Here is a 15646-nt window from a genome sequence, read left to right as displayed (position 1 = left end):
AAAGAGATGTGCTTTCGATGTGGAGATTATGTTCCTATGTTTCCACAGGGGGGCTGTGTACCATCTTCTGATGAGATTGAAAATTGTGGGGAAAGGAAACCATTTACAGCCCCTCCAACTGAGTTTTCTTGAATGTCTGACGTTATAATGATATCCATCGTAAACCCACTCTTAATAAAGCATTTAGGTCACTATTACTGCCTCATTGAACATATTTTGATGGAGTACTGAAATTGGGATAAAGGATACAGATTGGAAAGAATTATATTTTGTATTTGGAGCATAGAATGGTAAAGGAATATGCACAGAACTGTGTGCCTCATGTGCATTTTAAAGCACAAAATAATGAAGCAGAAGCTTGTGGAGAGCTTTGGCAAAGATATATGAGGGCTGCTCCCACAAAGCAACAGTCTGTTAATTACTGATCAGTGTGATAAAGTGTGTTTGAGTTCTGTCCTGCAAGCAGCACAGCATCCTTCTCTACAGGTGTAAGTTAATCTCATCCCTTAAGTATCATGAATTATGATTTATTGAATTTTTTAAAAAACCATCGCTAGTATTAGTGAATCTGAGGTAATATTGCATTTTAAAAAGTGTAGACATTTTGGAATCAGTATTTCTGAGAGGACAGGATATTAAAACAGGGTCTATGCTTTGTTGGCAGCATAAAGAATAGATGTTATTTGTTTTGGTTGCTGTTTTGGATTGAGCAGAACGCAGAGTTTTGCACGTATACACAAAACTTGCCTACTGGTAAAGCACACCAGCTTTTTTTATCAGGAGGTGCCATACAGAACTCTGGCAGAAAGAACTTTTCCCATTCTGTTCCAGCTTCTTAACACCATCAGGAATCTTCTTCAGAATGAGGGTAATGATTCCTGCCCTCTCTTTAATTTGTCTTTGTGATATGCTGTGGTCAAAACTGGCCGCATGCTCATGTTTTCATGTCACCTCCATGATCTCTGATTAGTTAAGATTGCCTCAGGATAATGCCATTGTTTTAAAAAATGAATTGACATTTCCTCATTGGGGAGAGGAGCAGCTGCAAAGAGAGACAATGAAGTTTAGCCCCTTCTTCCCACCCCAGCTTCTGTGGATGAATTTTTTTTTTTTTAACATCACTCTTTTGTAACACTTTCATCACAATAAGCCTGCAACTTACACACATTTAACTTGTGCATATTCAGCTTTGCATGCTTGTGAAAAAATAAAAAATAAAAAGAGGTTGGAAAGGGAGTGGGCATACAAGAAAAAAGGATTTGGCAATCCCACCTGCCATTGAACCCAATATGTTTTGGCTACACACAATTTTGGTTATAGGCATGATCTTCAGAACGGAACTCCTGTGTAAGTTGCAGGTTTACTATGTTTGTTTGTTTAATTGTTTTTATTTAGTATTTTCTTGGGTTGCAAAAGTACATACATCGTCTCTATTTTCAGATCATAAAGCTTATACTGTATACAGTATAAGGTTGGGGGAGAAGAGAGATGGGGGGAGACGGGGTAGTAAACTCTCATTCTTTTAAATAGTGTGTGTACAAGGTTTTTGTGTCAGTGTCACATGGGTAGGCTCTCTTTCTACTCATTTATTAGTTTCCATTGGTGGTGAGAGAGATTGGGGGGCCCAGGGCATGGTTGATTGCCTTCAGTTGACTGCAGTGAGTTTTGGTTGTATGTGAGAGGGGGAAGGGTTCTTGGTCAAGTTAGCCATATCAATTCATATGCTGTCGGTGCATTCTTGTTGTGCTGTGTGTGTAATAAAAGGGAGCCATATCAGGGTGAAGGCGTCTTCTTTTATTTGTCCCTGTGCTAGTTTCAACTTGTTGGTTAGCTCTTCTAGTAAGGCTGTTTCCCATACAGTTTGGTATCATGTTCACTCCTGACAGGTCCCTCCAGTGTCTAGCTATAGTGCTCCTGGCTGAAGAGATGAGTTCTTCGTAGTGTGAGTGCGCATTATTGTTTTGGAAAATACTGTATTCATTAGGGCCAGTTCTGGGAGTGGCTTCTAATACAGTCATACCTCATGTTGTGTTTGCTTCATAAATTTTTTCAGGTTGCGTCCCGTGGAGACCTGGAAGTACCAGAAAGGGTTACTTCGGGTTTCGCCGATTGCGCATGCGCAGACACGCAAAATGAATCGCGACCTGCACATGCACAGATGCACAGACGCGGGTTGCGTTTTGCTCATGTTGCGAATGGGCCTCCAGAACAGATCCTGTTCGCAACCAGAGGTACCACTGTACCTGTTAGTTATTTCTTGTTGGACTGATGTCCCAAATGGTTGGATTTGGGGGCAATCTCACCACAAGTGGAGGTATGTGCCTGCAGAGGAGCAACCTCTCCAGCGTTTTGCTGACTCAATTCTGTTTGTTTTTTGTTTGCAAAAAAAAATCACTTTAATGGTTGTCGGTAGAATTAAATGTTGAAAGTGTTGCAGTAGGAGTGTCAATGGCACCCACCCACCCATGTTACTTTGGCAGCATGGGAGCCACTACAGCTCAGCCCTGTCCCACGTGAGAAGCCCTGGTATGGCTTCTCCCCATGCCAGCATCACCCATCCTGGATATTGGCCTGTGCTGGCACAATACAGAGTCGTGTTGTGAGTTCTCCTTTTGTGATTCAAGAGCATAAATATATGCAGGATAATCATTCCCACCCCATGAACCTAACGTGAAAATGGTGTGCAGGTGGCAGCTGTGGTGATGACATAGTAACTATATTTTACCATAGAAAACATCTGAAATGGCAGGAGAGACTTTGATTGCCCTTCCCTCCTGTTCTTCCTACCACACACTGTACAAGTTTTGCTGCCAAAGCCAATTACGCTCTGCTGGCTGCACTTGTTTCTGTAGATTGATACATCCAAGACACCTGGACTCTTTTCTTACCTGTTAGTTGTGCTGGGTCCCATGGTGGAGCTCTCGGGTTTTGTTATACAGGAACAGCTAATGTCTTGGCAGAGCTTCATGGCATGGGGCTCCCTTGTACATAAATAAATTGGGAGCTTCATAATTGAGAATTACTATGGCTTGCAGAACCTTTTCTATCCCATTTTCCCAGGAAGGGCGACTCACTGTCATTGTGCATTGTTGCTTTGACCCTGGTAGTTTTCCAAGCTTCGGAGAAATCCTTTTGTGCCATTTAAGTTTTAAGAATGAAACATACTCGGTGGAAATAATGGAATTATGCAGGGTTTGGAAGTGCCAACCTTTTAGGGATGGTGGTTATGAACTCTACCAGAGATGTCGAATGACAGCAGCATCCATTTTCTTGCTCTGCAGAAGAGAGGCCAGATACACAGCTTTTGGAAATGAGCACATGCATACGTTAGTGGAAATAGCACACTAAATGCAACATATTAGGCAAAGCTGCATCCAAAAGCAAGTATATTAGATGTAATTAGATGAATTTTCATGAATTCTTTATTTTTTAAAAAATGCAGACTTGTGGAAATGTGAATAACTCAATTTAAGATTGAAAAAATCTTTAAAATGCACTTACTAATGTGTATGTGTGGCGCTCCCCCCATGTTGTGATCGGAGGAATCTGGGCTTGATCAGTCCTGATCATTCATATATTTATTTATCTATTTATTTGTGTGTGTGTGTGTGTGTGTGTGTGTGTCTATATATAAATATAAGTGTCTCTAAGCATGTGTAGAGTGCACCATGATAATACAAATTTAAAAGTAATGTTACTTACTGTAACTTTAAGAATTGATAACTGAACTTGTTTGCTTTCCTCTTATCTCCTCATCCATTTTTCCTTTTGGGTTGTGTCTTTTGGATTGAAAACCTGGGGGCAGAGACCAAATTGATTTTGTGATTCTTAATCCACTCCGGGAGTCTTGTTGGCCAAAGAGCGAAGTACCGTATTTTTCGCCCTATAGGACGCACTTTTCCCCCTCCAAAAATGAAGGGGAAATCTGGGTGAGTCCTATGGGGTGAATGCAGGCTTTCGCTGAAGCTTGGAGAGCGAGAGGGGTCAGTGTGCACCGACCCCTCTCACTCCCCAGGCTTCAGGAAGACATCCGCAGCCTAGGCAGCCCTGCGGGAGGTCCCGCAGGGATGTCTAGGCTGCGGATAGCAGCCTGCTTCCCGGAGCGTCGGGCGCCCTGAAAGCAGAGTGCCCGGCGCTTCAGGAACATCTCCGCAGCCTAGGCAGCCCTGCGGGAGTTCCCCGCAGGGCTCCCCACGCTGCGGATAGCAGCCTGCCGCTCGGTGGGCGGGGCGCCCTGAAGCAGAGCGCCCCTCATGCCGGGCAGACATGGGCCAGCCCCACAAGCTCGGGGGACAGCAGGGAGGCGCAGCGCCGCCATCCCGCTGTTCCTTGACCTGGTTCAGTTTCCCCAACCTGCTTTTGAGGGGGAAATAAAGGGGGGGAAATTTCCTTTATTCCCGCCCCCCCCAAAAAAACCTAGGTGCGTCCTATGGGACGAAAAATACGGTACCTGCAGTAGAGGGTAAATAACAATGGGCTTTATTCACATTGGCAAGACAACTGTAAAGTCTGTTACAAAGTTAGAAAACATTATTTTTATATGAAATAAGGCTCAAGTTAAAAAGAACATAAATCTTTAATGCTGCCTTTTGTTTCTGGTAGCCAGGCTAATGTTCAGACACAGCTTCACTAAAATCCAGGTTTGGTTTGGGGTTTTTTTAATGGGAAGCTGTCATCACTTTTGTTCTGAAGGAGAAAGTGATACTTCAGTTCACTATAGAGAATTACTGAACGGCAAGCAGAAACCCTTAGCTATTTTATAAACAGAGCTATTTTAAAACCATGGTGTAAAATACCATTATCTTACATTAAATGTTATAATCGGATTTATTGTCGCAGAAACCATAGACCTGGAACAGCAAATACAATTTCAAGCATGCATTTGGGGGAATCTTATAGAAAAGAGGCAATTCGCCTTTTGATAACCCTCCTTTTGTTCACCTCCATTTTCAAATCGTGTGTTTGCGTAAGGTTACCATACCAGCCATAATTAGCAATCTCTCTTAAAGGCTTTAATCATAACTTTTTAAAAAGGTTTATGGCTATACGTAGAACAAAGCTGTCCTGTTATACAATGACTACATGCCCAAATTATAGGTCTAGGATACCAATACATTTCATAAAGACATGGGCCTGGGCATTACATTTTGAATAATTCAAAACAGTCAGCAGTCACCACAGATGGAAGATGGGCTTGGCTCGCATTCGTTACCCACCAACCAATCAAAAGCACTGAGGGCCTAGAGGAGAGGCAGAGTACAGTCCGGTCTAGATCTGTGAGGGAACCTTCCATCAGGCCCTCAGCCAGCGCCCAACTGGACAGACGGTCAACGCTGGGCCTGTGGCCACCTGTGAAATTGTTTACTAATCCCAATGACCCTCTTTGAGATAAAGGATTATGAAGGTTCGTTGGTTTTGAGGGTAAGTGTCCCTTGCCCTTAGTGGCTTCTGTTTCACAGCTTCGAATGACACTGAAATGTCGTCACGAGTGGAGTATTCTAGGCCTGCTTACCTTCACATTAGAAAACAAAAGTGGTGATTCAGCAAAATGGCTCCTGAACTTTCCCATTGCTTGCTAATGAATGATTCACAACCCATTTTTCTTCTCTGTTTATAGCTGACAGCTCCTTAAGGAGATGTGCTCTTCCACAGCCTTGGCACATGACACACACACACACACAAAGCTTCCCAGGTGATGCTGATGTTAAAATATAGACTCTGGGTAAAGCCTGATTGCTGGTGCTTGGAGGCTCAAAGAGTCGTTGCGGGGATTGGTACAAACTGTTGCATTGCACTAAAGCCACCACTCTAAATAGCTTTTCGAATCTGAACTTTTCACAGAGCTGCCTCGGGGATGCATTCATCTTATACTGCAAACATACAGCAAGGAAGAGGAAGCGATTGTGAAACTGAGGGAATTAAGTCCCAAAATCCATATTAGGGCAATGCCTTTATTTCACAATTAGAATTATGATTTGTCACCTTAAACCTGTGAATGGCAATCTGAAAGCCATTTCATATTTTGAAAAATGTTTTCATGTGATACAGAGCGGTATTCCAATTGGTCTTTGTATCTGTTGTCCATTCCAGCTGATGAAAGCAACTAGAGACTACATTTGCAATTTTATGTCGCAATCTATTCCCATGTAAAGTTGACCTCCGTGAGACCTCTGATTGCATCTAGCAATGAGAACCTTCACAGTTCTTATTCAACATCTCTCTGTTGAATTATTGCACATAGTGGATGGATGAATGGAATGGATTGTAAAAAATTAAAATAGATTTTGATGGATAGTAATAGATTAAAATCTGGGGATTTGGGGCGGGGTGTTCATTGATATGCTATGCTGAAAACATTTAGCTCTCGCTCGCTCCTTCTCTATTCCTTCTGAATCAGGAGAGACTGAGCAGATGCTTAGCCAATGCCTGGAGGCAGTGATGGGCTGGATTGAGGCCACATCCTGATAAAACAGAGGTGGTGTGAGTAGGTCTGGGACTTAGATGGGCAAATGTGGGTCCAGGGAGAAGGCCTGTTTGAAATGGAGTTTCATGCCTCCTGGGGGGGAAAACACCTGCATACCTTGGGGGTTCACTTTGATTCAAAGGTGTCATTGAAAGTGTAGGTAGTCTAAGTGTTGTAGACCAGTGCTCCCCAACCTTTTTATCGCTGCGGACCGGTAAATGTTTGATAATTTTTCCGTGGCCCGCTTGTTTTGAGCTGAGTCCCCCCCCCCTCTGTGCACTTACCTCACGGCAGCTTCTCTTTAGTCCCCGCGTCTCCGACCTCGAGTCCTCAGTCCTCCCGTGGCGCCTCCTCCTCGGCCAATGGCGTGAGGTTTGCCTTTCGGCCAATCAGGAAGCGGGAGGACCCGCTCCCTGATTGGCCAGGAGGAGCATCAGTGTAACAATGGGCGGGCTTGAGAGGGCGCAATGCTCTGCACCTCGGCCACCCGCCACAGTGAAATGATTTGAAGTTCCTTGGGTGGCCCAGTGCCGATTGATCTACAGACCGGCACTGGTCCGTGGCCCGGGGGTTGGGGAACACTGTTGTAGACTGCTGGTTCACTGCCTATAGACATGCAGTTTGGACTCTGATCTGTGCTTTAATAACTTCATAAGTGGATCACTGCAATGCACTCTGTGTGAGGCTACTTTTGAAGATGATCCAGAAGCAGCAGCAAGTGCATGACATGGTTGCCATGCTGTGAAACAGGGCCGCTATATAAGGCCATGTGACACTGGTCCTTGCAGTTCTGCACTAGCTGCTGGACCCAGTTTAAGGTGTTCCACCGGCAGACAAAACCCTAAATGGTTTAGGACCCAAGTACATAAATGAGAACAGGGACGCGGGTGGCGCTGTGGGCTAAAGCCTCAACGCCTAGGGCTTGCCGATCGAAAGGTCGGCGGTTCGAATCCCCGCGGCGGGGTGCGCTCCCGCTGTTCGGTCCCAGCGCCTGCCCACCTAGCAGTTCGAAAGCACCCCCGGGTGCAAGTAGATAAATAGGTACAGCTTACCAGCGGGAAGGTAAACGGCGTTCCGTGTGCGGCTCTGGCTCGCCAGAGCAGCGATGTCACGCTGGCCACGTGACCCGGAAGTGTCCCCGGACAGCGCTGGCCCCCGGCTAATAAATGTGAGATGGGCGCACAAACCCCACAGTCTGTCAAGACTGGCCCGTTCGGGCAGGGGTACCTTTACCTTTACCTTTACATAAATGAGAAGGGATGCGGGTGGCGCTGTGGGTTAAACCACAGAGCCTAGGGCTTGCCAATCAGAAGGTTGTGGTTCGAATCTCCGCAACGGGGTTGCTCGGTCCCAGCTCCTGCCAACCTAGCAGTTCAAAAGCATGTCAAAGTGCAAGTAGATAAATAGGTGCCGCTCTGGTGGGAAGGTAAATGGCGTTTCTGTGTGCTGCTCTGGTTCGTCAGAAGCGGCTTAGTCATGCTGGCCACATGACCCAGAAGCTGTACGCCAGCTCCCTCGGCCAATAAAGCACTGCAACCCCAGAGTCAGCTACGACTGGTCCTAATGGTCAGGGGTCCCTTTACCTTTACTTTTACATAAATGAGTGCCTTCTTGTGCCTACTGACCTGTGTTCTGACATCACCAGGAGAGGCCCTGCTTGCAAGCAGTTAGGTGGACATGGCTTGTGGAGCTGCCATCAAGAAGGTGGTAGCTCAGACCAGAGAGAACAACCTTCTTGATGGCAGCACCTCACTAGTGGAATTCCCTCCCCAGCTAATTGCAGTTGACTCCCACATGCCACAGTGGAGATTTGAACCCAGGTCTTATGAGTCCTAGTTTGTCACTCTAACCCCTGTGGCACAGTGAATGAGGCACAGAGGCTGCAGCAGGCTGAAGGGAGAATTGCAGTCTTATGAACAGTTGTAAAATTCCCTGTGTCTCTGAAGGAACCTCCTTAATCCACTATTTGTTCCTCAGATTTCATGTTCTTATTTATTCATACTTTTACTTTCTGTTTTATCCTTAGGAGGGAGTGGGGTGGTGGGGTAGAGCCTGCTGAGAGAGAGGCATTTGATGCCGGGGGGGCAGGTGGGGAAATTGTTGCCTCTGTAAAACAAAAACTGATGAAACGTCTATGAGCTTTATCAAAATTAAAACAAAAATGCCTTCCTGAGTTGGCTGCAGTACATTTAGTTTCCAGTAGGGGTCACCACAGGACAAGGGACTAATGAAGCCAACGCAAACCAGGAAAAGCTGTTGGATAGGAATGCGGTGTTGATAGGAGGACAGTGACTGAGCTGCTTCTAATTTTAGATTTATATTTAAGAGACGGTATATATTTATTATTAGTTAGCGATTAGAACCATTGTGCCTGCGGTCTAAGAGCTTGCCATAACAATGCAGAGAGTCAGTTTCTGAGGCTGGTTTCATGGGCTGCCATATAATAACAAACTGGCCTCTAAAACAGGTTTTATAACTGTTTTGTCAAAACAAAATTGAAGGGTAGTTTGTGTGTGTGTGTGTGTGTGTGTGTGTGTGCAGCCAGCGTGAGAAAAGCATCTCTTTTTGGCCATAAAAGGCCTTGCCAGCTGGTCATCTGTCAGGGCTTCATTCAAAACAAACTTCCTTTCTTTTTTTCTTTTTTCTTTTGCCTTGCCTTGCCAGAACTATGTTCCTCCCACCCTATGCCTCCTCCATCCCAGATTATATTTAAATGAGGGTTCACATGTACTAAAAGATGAACAGTTGCTTTCATATATCCATAAGCCAACCTGCTACTTAAATGGATTTTGCGCCGTTTATTTTAATGGTGCTGGCGGAGTACATAATGGCCCTTGAGCTGTATCTTTAATGAAATGTGTTAAGTGTCTGTATGTGACTGAAAAAAACATATAATTTTCCCCCGTACGTGCCTTTTGTACAGTCTCTTTAATACAGTGGTGCCCCGCAAGACGAATGCCTCACAAGACAAAAAACTCGCTAGACGAAAGGGTTTTCCATTTTTGCGTTGCTTCGCTAGACAAATTTCCCTATGGGCTTGCTTCGCAAGACGAAAACGTCTTGCGCTTTTTTCTTAAAGCCGCTTGAAGAGGCGCAGTTGTGACGGACCGTGCTTCGCAAGACGAAAAACGTCGCAAGACGAAAAGACTCGCGGAACGAATTATTTTCGTCTTGCGAGGCACCACTGTATGCTGTGGCCCAGACGCCTGTTCCAAAATTTCTGTCCTCCAGTTTCTATTATCATCTGGGCTTCAATCCAGTGCACAGTTATGCAAGCTTTTCCATCAATTCCAACAGGCCTGGAAACTATTTATAACTGAACTGGACTTTTATTATTGCACTTATTTAGATTTATATCCCCACCCTTCATCACTTTCCTGATCCCAAAGTGGGTAAGAGCTATTTATTCTGTTTTAGTTACAGATTTATGAGCTGTTTCGCAACTCAAAGTAACAGAAACAGTGCACAGTCAAATATAAAACACAGTAGACCTGCAACTTGCTTACATTTAAGTTGTGCTTAGCAAAAAAAAAATTGAAAGGGGGCAGGTGTCTGGGGAAAGGGGATTTTGGCAATCCTTCCCGCCATTGCACCCAAAATATTTTGACTATACTTGATTTTGGCTTTATGCACTATCCTCAGAAAGTAACCCTCCATGTAAGTTGCAGGTCTGCTGCATAAAAGATTACGAACTCAGTAAACTAACAGCAATAAAGCCACTTCTACAGTTGTGCGATTATAACTCCATGAAGTGACTGGGTCGCACTTTAGGGAAAACTTTCTTCTTTAAAAAGCTATTAACAAAATTAAAGCTATCTACAACAGAAACACAGTATAAAAAAGCAGCCAACAACAGTCCAGGAATATGCAAACAAACCCAACAATGGTGCTTGAAACCTGTTTGGGTCAGTCTCTTATTCCATACAAGGACTTTAAGATAAGGTCTCGCTCTTGTTTGACCACCTGCAAAGGCAAGAGTTAAGGAGTTATCTTTGATTCTATTTCTTGATGCAAGATCATTGATAATTGTACTTGCAGCATGAGATTTGCTAATGTTGAATGAGGACAGGGAACCTGGCTTACCTCCACCACAGGTATGTCTGCTGCAGTGTGTTGGGACATGAGCAGGTCCCGAGGGAGCTGTTTGTTCTTTGCCATTGATCTAATGTGAAGATGCTGTTGAAGAAGACTATTCCTAACTCCATTGAGGAGGAGTTTGCCTTATACCATCTTTTTTTGCCAGCTAAATTCCCCTGGCTTGCTAGATCACGTGACTGAGCTGAAAGGGGTTTGGAATAGGTGCAAGTCCTTCCGTATCCCATCATGCCCCTGCCACGCCCCCGTTTAAAGACTTAGGCTGGCATAAGTTACACTGGCTTCAGTTCTGCTGGCTAAGCCCCAGTTGAGCTAGGATGAAGGATCTCCTGCCTGTAGGCGTATTGCCAGCAGAGCCCAAGATGACTAGGAAAGCCCAAGATCTGCCAAACCCAAACTCTCTCATCCCAGAAGATCTTGGGTTTGGATTTCATTGCTGGTGTGCTTAACCCTGCTATTATAAAACTAGCTTTTGCCCTGTTTGATAATGTCACACCACTGGAATGAATTTTTTTGCATTTGCTTCAGTGGTGAATGGGGTCCCTCTTCTTCATGCTTTGTTACTGAGTAGTGTGTGGCTCTGCCTGTGGAAGCCTTCACAGAGCCATGCTAATAAAAGAAGCACCTCGTACTTAACCTCCAATGAATTGCCAGGTTGCTTGCTGGAGAAATATACAAACTGCAAAAGCAGTCTCCTACCGCTGCAAGTTTATAGCTCCGGGCATTAGACATTAAACAGTGCAGCAATGACACATCAAGCAGCAAATAAACCAGTCAGAATATTTCAAGCTTGGAAGTTAATAAGGCACAGATACCAAGTCCTGGAACTTGTTTTCTCACCATTGGCAGCTGGGTGTTTACTTGCCTGGCTCCCGTCTAAAGGCTGTGGCTTCTGTGGGATCTACTTGTGAGTCTGAGATGCCCAGGCAGCTTCAGCTAAGCTTCTTCCTCGAATCATATTTTACTCTGGTGGATGAAAACAGTGAGCCATTTACTGGAAATTGTATTTGACAAGAAGCTAGTGAGGTTTTTGTACCTCTTTGGCTGAAATGAAATTGATTTTATTGCCATGATATTGTTGTGAGGGGTGTGTTTTTTTTTTGGGGGGGTAGCCTGTATGCCTCGGTCCCTTCTAATTCCTGGATCCAATAAGATTTTAGTTCCTGGAATAGCCAGGCAAGGTTTTGGGGGGGTAATGGCTGAAGTACAGTTCAATAAGGTCACAAAGGGAGTGGGTCTGTGTTAGAAAGATGGGAGCCCCCCCCCCCCTCAACTGACTGTTAGCTAGAAAGACAAAAGCTGGAGTTGAGGTGTGAGAGCTGGAAGCTAGAAGCAGGCTGGGCAGCTGAGAGACACAGCCAGGCCTGATTTCTGCTGGGATCCAAGGCTGTGGGCCTGGGAGAAGCAAGACCCTCTTAGGGTGTTAATGCTGTGAGCCCCTCCATCTTAGGTTCAGGTTGTATATATGTGTCAATAAACCATACATCATAAAGACTCCACTTAATGAGCCCTTTTGGCCTGATCCAACAGGACTCTACCTTATAACAAAAAATTAAATATTGAATTTAATTAAATATTAAATTCAATATTTTTAGTCTAACCCCTTTCCCCGCCTCAGATGTGTATTAGAGAATAATTCCAGTAAATTAGCACAAGTTTCCCTCTACTGAGTTGTACTGAGTTTTTCAGTGTCATAATTTGACTGACTATTGTAGATGTTTTTGCAGAATCGGCATCCGCTCTCGTTTTCTGCCCAGTTGACTCATACTGGTGTTAAGCAGCTTCTGTCTTTTCATATTTGTTTACTGACTTGTGGTTTCTATCATCTGTTGACAATTGTCTTAAACGCAGTCCTCCTTTGCTTATTTACATCTGATTTCAATACCTTTTCTTCTGCTTCATTCCATTGTCTTATAAGCGTTCTTTTGGATTTTTGTTCTTTCCCTAATACTTGACTATCTCCTTCCGATAGTTACTTCTGCTGCATTTTCTTTTACTAGTCTTCCCTTTTCCGTTGTTGCTTCATCCTGATAAACATACTGACAGGATTAGATTTCTTTATTGGTTTCAGGTCTTGGCTGTACCTCCCTTATTTTTTTTCTTTTTAAACTTTTTAAGTTTCCTCCTGTTGATCTTTTCTAACATGTTGATCTTTTTTGTCCTACTTTCCTTCATTGCCCTGTCTGGATTTACATTGGTATTTTTTGCTTTTGTTGTCCTGCTGAAGCTTTTAGCTGCTGCTTTTCACACTACTCTGTAGATATTATGAATTGCATGTGTTTTTACTATAATAAGTTTTTACCTCCTGCTTATGCTCTTAAACATGTTGCAGGTTGTTTGGAGCTCTTTTTTGTTTAGCAAGCAACTATATGAAACCACAAAGTTTTAGAGTAGGTTGCCAGCAATACGCTGGTGAAACATAGCTCTGCTTCTCCTTTACATCTATAGCTGTGGCAGTGGATATTCCCACAGGGTCCAGTCTGCCCTCTTCTCCTTTTTTCCTTTTGCCAGGCAACTGTCAATTCCAGTCCCATGCAACTGCCTGGAGTCTCTGGCACAGCCATTTTAATTCTCCCACAATGCAGTGCCAGACAGTCAGCTAGCGGTGTTGGCAGAAGAGTCCAATCTGTGCAGTTAAACTTTTTGGTTCTGCCATTTTAATTCCCCAGCTCCCCAGAAAAATAGTACTACAGTGGTACCTCGGGTTAAGTACTTAATTCGTTCTGGAGGTATGTTCTTAACCTGAAACTATTCTTAACCTGAAGCACCGCTTTAGCTAATGGGGCCTCCAGCTGCCGCCACGCTGCCGGAGCACAATTTCTGTTCTCATCCTGAAGCAAAGTTCTTAACCCGAGGTAATATTTCTGGGTTAGCGGAGTCTGTAACCTGAAGCGTCTGTAACCTGAAGTGTCTGTAACATGAAGCGTATGTAACCCGAGGTACCACTGTATCTTCTTCTTCTTCTTTGGCGATCACTCGTAGCCGAGTAAGATTGTCTTCCATAAACACGGTTTTAACAATGAATCCGTAAGTGACTGTGGAGGCCAATTCTGGATCCACACATCCTTCCACAGTGGGGACGTTGGTTTCTGGGCTGGAGTTGATCACGGTGTGGATTTGCCAAGCGTGCCTTCCTCTTAGCATGTTTCTCCCTTGCATCCTGAGTTTGAGTGTCTTCAAAGTCCATGACACCTTTGGTAAAGGCTGTTCTCCTACTGGAGCACTCACAGGCCAGTGTTTCCCAATTGTTGGTGTTTATACTACATTTTTTTAGATTTGCCTTGAGACACTCTTTAAACCTCTTTTGTTGACCACCAACCTTACGATTTCCATTTTTAAGTTTGGAATAGAGTAGTTGCTTTGGAAGGCAATCATCAGGCATCCGCACAACATGACCAGTCTATACTACACTACACTACACTACACTACACTACACTACACTACACTACACGATAGCATTTTACCCCTCCCCCCACCAACTTTCCAGCCATCTATGTACCTGGAGCCAGCCCTGCCATTGGATATTTCACCCCTGGTTTTGTCCCATGCTGCTTGTGCTTTGTGACTGCTTGGGCAACTTTTTCTAAGAAGATTCCTAGGTTCTTTGATCCAAAGCCAAGTCTGCTTATGCTGACATTGACTTTATCTCTGAGGCAAAACACCAGCTGATGAAGATCCCATGCACTTACTCCTATCTCTTAGGCATACTTTTCTGTTTAGTGCTTTTTTCCTGTCTTGCAGTAATGCCTGGGCGTTCAAGCCCTATTGCTTCAAAACCTTGTCATCCTGGTTCTGTGTCATCATCTCGTTTAGAGGAAATATTCTGAGTGCATGATTTATGATGGCCTGCTTCTGCGGCTGGCAGAATAATAGCGTGTTGCAGAAGAGACTGGTGGAGCAGAACATAATGTGGTTTATGAGGAATCACAAGGGTATCAGCCGTGTCATTTTTCTTTCCCCAAGAAACCTCTGTGATGGTAAGTTGGTAATTAGCACTGTTGGCTAACATTGCTACCTATTCAAAGAGCCCAGTGCCAGGATGATAAAAAAAAAAAACACAACAACATCAGGTTTGCCAACTTAAGACTGAAGAACTTTTAATTTTAGCAAGGACAAGAATGAAGGAATGACATTCAATTGGCACCTCGTTGGAAACTAATCTATTCCTCCAAACCACAGTTGCTTTGGAGATATAGCACATCAGCTTCATAACGATACATCAGTCGGGGATAGTGGCCCTGTGGTCTTCCAGACATTGTCAGATTCCAGCTCACAGCAGAACCAATAGTCAGGGTTGATGGGAATGGTGTCCAACAACACCTGAAGGGCAAACCCAAAACATTTTGCTGCCTGATCCAAAGGACAAAATTATTTATTTATTCAAATTTGCATATCATCCTTCATTTGAGGATCCCAAAGCAGTTCACAACATAAAAGTACAAAATGAGAGTACAAAATACAGAATAAAATAAAAACAAACCAAGACACACACCCCCATTCCCATAGACACATTTAAGAAGCGTCAGACTGTTAAATCAGCTGAACACCTGGTTGAAGAGAAATGTTTTCGCCCGGTGTCTAAAATATGCAATGAAGGTACCAGGTGGGCCTCCCTAGGGGGAGTATACCACAAACAGGAAGCCACCACAGAAAAAGGCCCGTTTCCATGTTGCCGCCATCCAGGCCTCTCGTGGAAGAGGCACATGAGGAAGGGCCTCAGGACAGTTCATATGGGGAGTGGCGGTTCTTGAGGTGTTTGCAGTCTTGAGCCATTTAAGGCTTTTATAGGTCAAAACCAGCAGTTTGAATTGGGACCAAAAACCAATTGGCAGCCAGTGCGGTTGGGCCAGGATCTGTGTAATATGCTCAAACCGTCTTGCCCCAGTGGCTGCTGAATTCTGTGCCGGCCATAGTTTCCGAACTGTCTGTGTATAACGTGTTGCAGCAATCTGACCTAGAGTTTACCAGAGCATAGACAACAGAAGTTAGGCTATCCCTGTGCAGATAGAAGCGCAGCTGAGCTACCAGCTGAAACTGATGAAAGACTTTCTGTGCAATCTAGAAACTATGCACAAGGTGCCTACACAC

Source organism: Podarcis vaucheri (assembly GCF_965113315.1).
Source record: "Podarcis vaucheri genome assembly, chromosome: 5".
NCBI lineage: Eukaryota > Metazoa > Chordata > Lepidosauria > Squamata > Lacertidae > Podarcis > Podarcis vaucheri.
This window is presented reverse-complemented; position numbering follows the sequence as displayed.